Here is an 11,137-nt window from a genome sequence, read left to right on the forward strand (position 1 = left end):
CACATTTTTGGGATCGGCCAAACCCACCTAGCAGGATTCGGCTGAATCCGAATTCGCATACGCTGATTAAGACTGGAAGGGGTTAAAAAAAAAATTTTTCACTGTCCATTTAACCCTTTCGGAATTATAATTGCCATATGCTAATTAGGATTCGGTTCCCCACACAGATCCAGCCGAAACTGAATCCTTGAAAAAACGTCAGGAATCGGCCGAATCCCGAACTGAATCCGGGATTTGGTACATCCCTACCGAGAATACCTTGAAAAAACTTCTACTTGTGCCTGCACCGGGATGCATTGCATATGCTTGAGTGCAGGCACATGTAGCCAACATACACCAAAAACCGGGAGACTTCGCATTGGATATTGACTACATGTGCCTGCAACTGAGCATATTCAATGCTTTGCAGTGCAGGCACAAGGAGGATTTTACAATAGCGTATTCTCTGCAATCGTTTTTCAGCTTGCCGTGAATATGCTACTTGTGGCATTAAGCTGGCCATGCACGCACCGAAACCTCGTTTCGTACGATATTCGGTGTGTGTATGGCGAGTCGGCTGATATCGGTCGACTCGCCGATCGGGCCAGTTAAAGGATTTTGATCATGAGCCATAGAAGGCCTTCTGCCTTCAGCGCTGAATCGGCAGAAGGAGGTTGAAATCCTATTGTTTCTACCGATGGTGGCACGAAAGATCGCAGATTGCCACGTGTGTTGCCACCTTTAGCCTTACAGACCAAGAACAGTACTGAAGAGACTGCAGCCTGAAGCCATGGTAATTGAAATGGCATTCACTCATTAGAAGGGAATGTTTCTCCATAAACAAACCTAATTAGGCACCTGTAGTCATTTGACACCAGAGCTACAGGTTCAGTGTACGAGATGTATGACGTTTGCACCCAAGCAAGACTTTCCAGCTTTATTATCTACCTGTTACTATCTCTCATATTTCATGTAGACAAGGTCAGCACTTTTTACCAATTGTGCATGCAGTAGTTGGAGGGGTCCCTGCAAAATGTTCTGTGGGCCTCAATATTTTGTGCATACTGGTGTCATAAAGAACATTGTTCATGTGTGAAAGCCGTAGAAAAGATACCTGCAGTAAGGCTGGACAGAACTGGGGGTGGGGGACATTGTTTAAGCTCCAATCTTTCAATATATAATAAATGCTATGTGAAATAAATTACCTGTTGCCCTTATACATTAAATAAAGTCATGCATTATGGTCACAGGAACCATCTATTAGAGCTGACTGGTGTATTAATAAAGTTGTGTACTTATTTTCAAAGCAAGGCTAATGCCCTAAATAACTCCATTATTTGACACCACTCTCGACATAGCATTCAGGCTACAAATAATTTATGTCATGAAAATTACCATGTCATGATTTAGATTGTATATTAATGCCTTTTTAAATGCCCTTTCTAAATGTGCCCCTTCGTATGGCATTTGGAAGACATGGTTGCATGTATTGTAGTCTGAGGTTTACATGAAAATCATGAAAAATCTAGGCCGCTGCTTGAAAATACAGCATAAAGATCTGCATGGATTGTAATTTAATTTCAATGCAATCAGTGCAGCCCCACAACATGCATTTATTAGATGTGCCCCTGAACTTTCTGGCATATGTAGGGTTGCCACCTGTCCATGTCAAAAACTTCTGCCTGGTTTTAGACATTCTGAAAATCGGGCAGAAACCCTCAGAATTGGGTTCGACAGATGCAATAACCCCGCCCCTAACATCATCACACATCACGTGATGACATCAGCAACGCACGGCACTGACATCATCACATGCCCCTTTTCCGGGTTTACGACCCGGCAAAGGTGGCAACCCTAGGGGGCTGATTTACTAACCCACGAATTCGACCCGAATTGGAAAAGTTCCGACTTGAAAACGAACATTTTGCGACTTTTTCGTATGTTTTGCGATTTTTTCTGCGTCTTTCCGAATTTTTCGTTACCAATACGATTTTTGCGTAAAAACGCGACTTTTTCGTAGCCTTTACGAAAGTTGCGTAACATCTTGCGCTTTTTCCGTAGCGTTAAAACTTACACGAAAAGTTGCGCCTTTTTCGTAGCGTTAAAACTTAAAAGGTGCGAAGTTTCGCGTAAGTTTTAACGCTACGAAAAAAGCGCAACTTTTTGCGCAAGTTTTAACGCTACGAAAAATCGCAAGATTTTACGCAACTTTCGTAATGGCTACGAAAAACTCGCGTTTTTACGCAAAAATCGTATTGGTAACGAAAAATTCGTAAAGACGCCGAAAAAAATTGCAAAAAATACGAAAAAATCGCAAAATACCAATCTTTACGAAAAAAACGCAATCGGACTCATTTCGACCCGTTCGTGGGTTAGTAAATGTGCCCCTAGGTGTACAATACAGTCTGTAAAGGCCAAACCCTTTACAAACTGTATTGTTTTTTTTAATGGAAATCTGTACTTTATGAGTGAAAACTTAATCTAAAGATAATTTATTATCAGTAAATATTGGCCTTTTTCTTTGAACCACCATTTTGTGAAGTTCTATGCAGGGTTGCCAGATTTATTTTTTTCAAACTAGCCAAAGTCTGTTCTAAAACCAGCCCAAAACTAGCCAAAAGCTACTTTGAAAGTAGCCCAATATGCGCAATGAAAAAAAATTCTAAAAAATAAAAGTATATATGGGAAAATATGCCTTTTTAAAGTGTATAATCACTACCCAAGCCCTGCGCCCCCTCTCCAGTTACTGGGATGGCTGATGTTTCCCTGCCCTCTCTACCCAGTCCATGCAGGTTATAGTAGTTTTGCTGCTTCAGGTTCAGCAAAGAGGAATAGAAAATGGAGTTTCTGTCTATAATTGCATGCTGGGTATTGTAGTTTTACATTAATCTTAGCTGCAGGCTAATTGTAAGATACAAACTACATTACCCAGCATGCACTGGGATATGCATGTCAGAGGACAAAAACTAGGCTAGTTTGAAAACTACAAACCCGCCAAGACTCCAAAAACTAGCCCAAATTTGTATCTTGGCGGGTTTGTACTTTGAAAACCCGCCTAGGCTTTAAATTAGTAGCCCAATTTGGTGGAAAACCTGCCAACCTGGCAACCCTGGTTCTATGGGACGCTCACTGATCACCTGACAGGAAAAAATTAACCAGGAAGAAGTGTATGGGCAGGACACCTCTGTCCATTCATTGGCTGAAGTAGCCTAGCATGGATGTATGCCCCTGGTTTGTGTGTGAGCACAGAGCCTTATACAAGCAGGAGAGACAGTCAACACAGATATCTATATATACTGTAATACTCACGTGTATTTTTCAAAAAAGTGCTTAGAAAAGACCATGTGAGGTAAATAGGAGAGGCTTCAAAGTCCTCTGGATAAACTAGCAGTTAGGCAGGTTTCATATAGACAGAAATGTTGAAATTGTTAGAGATGTCTTTTTTCAGCATAAAGTACTATATTATTAAGTTAGTTAAAAACAGATGTGAATTCAGCTGGAACTGAATTTATAAGTAGATTTGTATAGTCTCATATCTGATTCCTCACCTTCCTTTCTTTTAATATATGTTGCTCTGATAGGGTTTTCACCTGTTTGGTTTTGACCCAAACAATTTGTGTTTTCTTAGGGTGAAGACACACAGAGCGACTAGTAGCAGCTACTTGTTGTGGCTACTAAAATAAACAATGCTGATCATTTACTGATAATTGTCTCTACGTGTGTTTTAGCAGAGGCAATTATCTGTATTTTCTATGGCAGGGGATTTTCTGGCGTTAAGTAGCTGCTACTAAAGGTGGCCATACACGCACCGATATTATCGTACGAAACCTCGTTTCGTACGATAATCGGTGCGTGTATGGCATGTCAGCGAGCCGACCGATATTGCAGGAAGCTGCTGATATCGGTCGACTCGCCGATCGGCCAGGTTAGAAAATTTTGATCGGGCGCCATAGAAGGCGCCTGACCAAAATTCTCCCTTCAGAGCTGAATCGGCAGAAGGAGGTAGAAATCCTATTGTTTCTACCTCCTTACCTGCCGATTCAGCCCTGAATGGTGTGTGGCGGATCTGACGATGTTTCGTGCGACCGACGGTCGTACGAAACATCGTGAGATCGCCACGTGTATGGCCAGCTTAAGTAGCTCCGTGTAGCTTCAGAACAGAAGTCCGATAGAAAGGCGACCATCGGGGGGAGAGGGGGTACAGCTGCACCAAGCCCCGTGAAATAACCTTTCAAAATTCCCCCTTACGAGTGTCATGTCAAAGGAACTTACGTAACTTACATATAAACTTCACTGACCCCCAATTAAAATACTGACTTTATTACTGACATTATTTTGACTATTTTATGAACTACTACTGACTAGTTATTGGCCCTCACAGCAATATCACTGGGCCCCTCAACTCGGTTTACGGAATGTATGCAAAAACTTATTTTACTTCCATATCAAGCAATGATATCACAGAGCAGGGGCAGGTAGGTGGGAAGGGGTTAAACTTAGGGCAAACTCAACTGACCCCCAAAATTCTGAACAACTTATTAGCACATTAATCAATGGATCTCTTTATATGAGCTGCTTATTATAAGAGTAACATCAGCTGTTTATAATGCATACATAAGGGGCGGGGCCAAAATGTTGGTACTGCGCACTTGTGTTCATGGTGGGCTCCATATAAATAACTGGTGCGGGGCCCTAAAGTTGATGGTAGTCCTGCCCAACAGTGCTCATTCTAAAAGCACTTGCATCTGGGGCTTGCCAATGCTCTGCCACAGGGCAGGGGGTAAATACAGGGCTCTGTTACAATCGGCACCTACCATGAAACCATAAAGTTTTGAAGCACAGTGACCTGTGGCAATTATTCAAGGTGCAAAAAAAATGGTAGATTGTGCCCATTTTGTGCACTTTGCCCTGCACTTAATAAATGACCCCTGTTGTCATCCTTGAGTGTAGACCAGGGGTGGCCATGACGTCGATCGCGGTCCACCAGTCGGTCCACCAGTGTAGATTTCTGGTGGACCGCGCTGAAGCCGGGGGATGCGGAAGTGCAGCGTGAATGCGTACATATGCTGCATCTTGGGGGAGGAGTCATCTGTTGATCGCCGATGGAAAAAGTCTGGCCACCCCTGGTGTAGACCCTAAAATTCTACAAGACAATAAAACATGGATGCCTATGAGTGTAAATACAATCCAATTGAAATCACCCCCAACCAATATAAAGACAAAGACTGAGCAAGAAGGAGTGCAATGAAAGGGCCCAGTCAGAGGCTATATGATATTATTATTATTGGTATGAAAATGCTATTAATTCTCTTCTTTTTCCAGGAATCTTAATCCAGTTATGAAACAACAGAACATGCTACACCTTTAAAGCACAATATCTGCTGATGGAAGCACGTGGCTCCCGTGCAATACTGCATATTGTGACAGTCCAAGGCAAAACGTGACCACATTAGGTAAGAGAGTGCTGAAGGCTAGGTATGGTTGCACATGGAGTTATTAAACTTCAGTTTGAGTGATCCCTCAGGACAAGACTTCAAGTATCTCCCTTAGTTATACAAGGGATGCCGTATATTTACCCTGCAGTCAGATAACTATGTAATTACAGCTGTCAATTTAACTGTAGGAATGTCAGCCGTGGAGTTAATTACTGGGGAAATGTAGACATAATAGTGTATAACGTACCAGAGGTCTTCTCTTCTGTAGGGCTAAAATCCTTTGTACACTCGTGCTTGGCCTTTGACAGAGGTAAAAGTTCCAGCTGAGGGCTCGCCCATATAAATCCAAAATTGCATGTTATTTACCATTGCAATTGCTCTAAGTGATATGTTGCTATGAGATTCTGAAATGGGACTCTCTTCTCTCTCTACAAAACCTTCTCTGTTTGTCAGCGCAGATGAGATATTGTCAGTGTTACTGTCCTTTTCAGTAAAATCCAGTACTAGAACCCAGTTAAAGACACCTTGACCCTTAAAATTTTTGGCTTTTATGTCGGGTACATGAATGGAAGTCAGAAGGCTTCAGGGTTGGACTGGGGGGTGCAGGGCCCACTCAATCACAAGTGCCCCCGCCGGCCGCGTCCCGCACCCCTTAGGGGCCCCCGCTGCACCCCATAACTACCCACAGGGGCCCCCGCAGAGCCCCCCTAACCCCCCCCCCCCCGCCCGTAGTCCTGAGCACTTCAGTTTAATGTGTCAGGGAAGGAAAAAAGTTGGCTGGGAAGAGCAGGCAAGGGTCGGATCTGGGCAGCGAGGGCCCACCAGGTTTTGTCCCAGCGGCCCAGTCCGACCCTGGAAGGCTTTAAGGACCAGAGACTAAGACAGCAGAAAGAAAGAACATCACAAGGTTCCTTTTGCAAATCTTCATCTGAGATACTCTCTCTCTCACTCCTCTGTTCTTTCTATATCTCTTTCTCTCTATATATAGTGGGGATTCATTCAAATGGCAGTGTAAGTGTTGTACTTTTTCCAAAGTAACAGACACCCAAGATAACATCAAGCAGATATTCACCTGTGTTTTATTTGCAGCAGGGTTTTTCCCAACACAATAGGCTTCAATTGAACTCAGACAACAAACAAAAAGTTATTTCTCTGAAATCTTAACCAAATGGCACTGTGGCAACCTGTATGTAGGGTTCCCCAAAATTTGGGTCCCCTAGGATGGTTGCCCCCAGGATAGACTCCAAGGGAGGGTAACACTTTGGTAGTGGGACACCTTGGGTGGTTGGCACTATAAGGGTTAACAGGGAGTTAGCTTCCCTGCAGTTCAATAGTTAGGCCACAGGGTGCACACAGTATATAAGACTGTGCAGCCATGTGCCTGCAGGTCTTCCTGCCTGGGACCCCTCTGGCTAGAGGATAGTGACAGGCTGGGTCTAGTGAGTTAGATGTGTGTAATAGACCATTCTAGGAGTGGTAGATAGGATCATTTAGCTGGGCAGCTTGGCCCCGACAGGAGGCTTAATGGATTAAGATCCACCAGCACTCATAGCTGGAGTCAGGGTATAAAGTGCTAAGTGTAGGAGATTTGCCTAATCCAGGGGTATCTAAGTGGAAGTACCGGGGTGAGGTCTGCTGAGGGGGTGTCCGCTTGGCGTGTAGTACCGGGAAGTGCCCTAGAGAGGGGCTTCTGGCGAGAAGTACCGGAGGGAACCCCTAAAGGGAATCATCTGGCGTGTAGTACTGCTAATATCTCGTGGAGAGAGGGTCTCTTAAGGAAGAGGGAGTATACCCTGACTGTCTCATTGCTCCTGTGTGTAACCTGCCTGTCTGATACATCTGTGACAATAAATAAGTTCCACTGGTTAAACATCCATCCAGTGTCCTGTCTCTGCATACACGGAGGATCCACCTGCCTGGTAAGCAACTACCCCAGGGAGGGGGCAAGGTGCCAGGAGTGCTGGGAGTCCCCACACTGCAGTACAGTATCAAGGTCCCAGGAGGGGAGTTATAGTTCATTCTATCCCTATCCTGGGTGGAGGCACGCCAAAGTACAAAGTAATAGCTGTTCCCCCAAAGTAAGCGGGGCTCAGGACTCCTGAAAGCGCCAAGTATAGTGACATATCAGCAGGTAGTGCCACATCTATTTATAAAGTGGGCTACATGTATATTATGTAACCTACTTTTTGTTAGTGCCTCAGGTAATATTAGGGCAAATCATTCCATCCATTCCACCGCCTGTACTTGCTTTTTCACCCTGAGTGAACACAGCCCCTGTTATTCTCCACATCTGGTATACCGACTCTTTTGGGTTTTTACAGTCATTGTGCCACTATGCACAATTTTCCATCAGTACTTTATGATTGCAAAGACTATAAAAAAAATATTGATTTTTTAAATTAAAAAAAGTGCAGACAACATTTTCACCACATCCTTTTTATTGTGCTTATGTGTATACCGGCCCTTTAAATTATTTAAAATATATATATATATATATATATATATATATATATCAGTAAATATTGCCCTTTTACATCCTTTCCCTTGAGCCGCCATTTAGTGATGGGCTGTGTGCTCCCTCAGAGATCAGCTGACAGGAAGTGATGCAGCTCTAACTGTAACAGGAAGTAGTGTGGGAGCAAAAGGCAGAACTCTGTCTATTCATTGGCTGATGGGGCCTAGCATGTATGTGTGCCTTGGCTTGTTTGTGTGCACTGTGAATCCTATCTTCCCAGGGAACTTAATTCTTAAAATGGGAGTTTTCTATTTAGGATTACCCAGTAGCACATACTACTAAAAAAGTATATTTTTATGAAAATGGTTTATTTAGATAAAGCAGGGTTTTACATATGAGCTGTTTATGCAATATATTTTTATAGAGACCTACATTGTTTGGGGGTATAGTTTTCCTTTAAAAAGAAGGCTGTAACCTGTGATATTCAGCAGGTCACTAGCTGTAACCAGGGTCGAACTGGGGGTGAAGGGCCCACCGGGGCTCCTGTCCCAGGGACCCTGCAGGTGCCCCTAGCCAGGCACGTCCCCTAAACCCCCCCTGCAGGGCCCCCCAACCCCCCTCACAGGGCCCCCCCAACCCCCCTCGCAGGGCCCCCCACCCGACGTCCTCCTTCGAGCGCGTAAATTTGACACGCCGGAGGCAGAGCAGTCGGGAGGGGGAGCACTGGCAAGCGTCGGGTCTGGGCCGCCAGGGCCCACCGGGATTTTTCGTGGTGTCCCGGCGGCCCAGTCCGACCCTGGCTGTAAACCTGTAGCACAAGGATAATCCAAAAGAACTTTTCTCTACTTTACTTGCCCTTTATATATCACTTACCTTATTAACACAGAGAGCCAAGTGTATGCTGGCAAGTTGCCCATATGGTGGGGATTCCTGCCCCCTGATGTAATTACACTCACTTGTATTTACAAACAAATCATTAGGGTTGAGAAGCCTGGTACAGATACAAGTAAACCAAAGGAATTCTGGGAATGAATTCTAAACAAAATCTTAGAAAATCCCATTTACATTGGTTTATCCTATAGGCTAGCTTTAGCATATAGGATAAACCCATGTAAATAAGATTTTCTAAGAGTTTGTTTGGAATTCATTCCCAGAATTCCTTTTGTTTACTCGTATGAAATACATTTACAAACAAAATATGCAGAATACAAATTTTGTCATGTTGCCTTGAGTTATTGTTATTGCATCTGCCCCAGTAATCGGGGCAAGACCTACAGAAAAACCCCAGATGTGTGTCTCGTCATTGTCCTCAGCTGTGAGTTGCCATTGAGCATTACACATCAAACAATCAGTCCCTAAGGTGGAGCTCATGTCTCCTTCAATGCTCCCAAATGAAAAGTCAAGTAGGTGACACAGTCTGTCACCCTGTAGGCACAAACTGTCAAATGTAACCTCACAATGGCAAGAGAGATGTCTGGTTCAACCTGTAGTAGAGTCAGACAGAAGGGTTCTCCATTGTGAGCAGAGAAAGATTTTAATGGAGCTGAAATTGTAAACAATTCTTATAGGCAAGTCCATAATATATATTAGGTATACACTGGGGCTGTAAGGATGCCCGTGACTGTGGCCCTTTAAGGGGTTGTTCACCTTTGAGTTAACTTTTAGTATGATGTAGAGAGTAATATTCTGAGACAATGTGCAATTGGTCTTCATTTTTTATTATTTTTAGTTTTGTAATTATTTCACTTTTTTTCAGCAGCTCTCCAGTTTGGAATTTCAGCAGCTATCAGGTTGCTAGGTTTCTAGTTACCCTAGCAACCAGGTAGTGGTTGAAATGAGAGACAGGAATATGAAAAGAAGATGGCCGGAATAGTAAGATTAAGTAAGTAATGAAAGCAACAATAAAATTGTAGCCGCACAGAACAATAGTTTTTTGGCTGCCGGGGTCAGTGAACCCCATTTGAAAGCTGCAAAAAAGGCAAAAGATGAAGGCAAATAATTCATAAACTACTAAAAATAAATAATGAAGTCCAATTGAAAAGTTGTTTAGAATTGACCAGGGGCGGGCCAAGCCGACCGGGTGCCCTAGGCAACCCGGTCATCCACCTCGCCCCCCCCCCCCGCGCATGTGCTTTGGCATGCATGCGCAGTTGCGGGGGAGGGGGGGTTCGCGATGCGATAGTGCCAAGTGGCAAGGGGCGGTGACTAAGAGAACGGACTAGGGGTAGGCAGGAGAGGTTCCTGCCTGGCTCCCCCCCATCGTTGTGCCCTAGGCAGCTGCCTCTTCTGCCTACCTCTAGTTCCTGCCCTGGAACTGACCATTCTATAACATATTTAAGTTAATTTAAAGGTAAACAACCTCTTTAATGCACAATACCACATTTGTACAAGGAAGGGGGTTTGACTGTTGAGCCAAGCCTGACCAGTTAAGGCAGTGGTCCTCAAACTACGGCCCGCGGCCCCCTGCGGCCATTTACCCGGCCCCCGCTCCCTAGCTAGTACCTGTGTCGGCGTTCTGCTCTGCCCCAGACGCGCTGGGGCAGACCAGAACCCTGACATATACTGAATCCCGCGTCCGTGTTTCCCCCTGCAGAAAGCAGGACAGTCAATGAGGGTTTTATTTCCCTACAGGAAGGTGGAGTGCTACCTTGTTTTTACATAGTAAGTTAACTAATGTTTTTTTTTCATTATAGCTCCCCCTTCCCCTCTAAATGCTGCATTGATAGAGAAAATCTTCTCCGGGCATTAGCACAACATGACATCCCAAAAATATTTATATTGGGAAACTGCCAGCGAGCCCAGCATCACACATCCCCCCAATACAGAGGCACAAACCTCTTTATCACAATTTATTCTTTGTATACAATTCTAAACACCGAAACACTGAAATTTTGACCATCATCTCCTTTCAGTAAAAATCTACATTTGTATTGCTGACTCTACAAGTAAATAAGCATGCATAAAATACAACTTGCAAAAGTATTGTGATCCTTGGACTATTCTGTTACTAACATATCCTACATCTGGAGACTTATATATCAACATTGGAATGATTGATATGCTCCCCCTCCCCAATACTTACCAGAATCATTTCTCATTTATCCTGGAATCATGTCTGTATAATTCTGCAGGCATTATACTGTATGTAGCTGAGAGTAGAGTAGACCGTAGGTCTGATAATTTGGGGCTGATTTGCTAATAACATTGTGGTCATATATGTAATGAATTAAAACCTAAATCTGTGGCCCTTAGTGTCTGCTCTGCAGTA

The sequence above is a fragment of the Xenopus tropicalis genome, chromosome 4 (assembly GCF_000004195.4).
Source record: "Xenopus tropicalis strain Nigerian chromosome 4, UCB_Xtro_10.0, whole genome shotgun sequence".
Lineage (NCBI taxonomy): Eukaryota > Metazoa > Chordata > Amphibia > Anura > Pipidae > Xenopus > Xenopus tropicalis.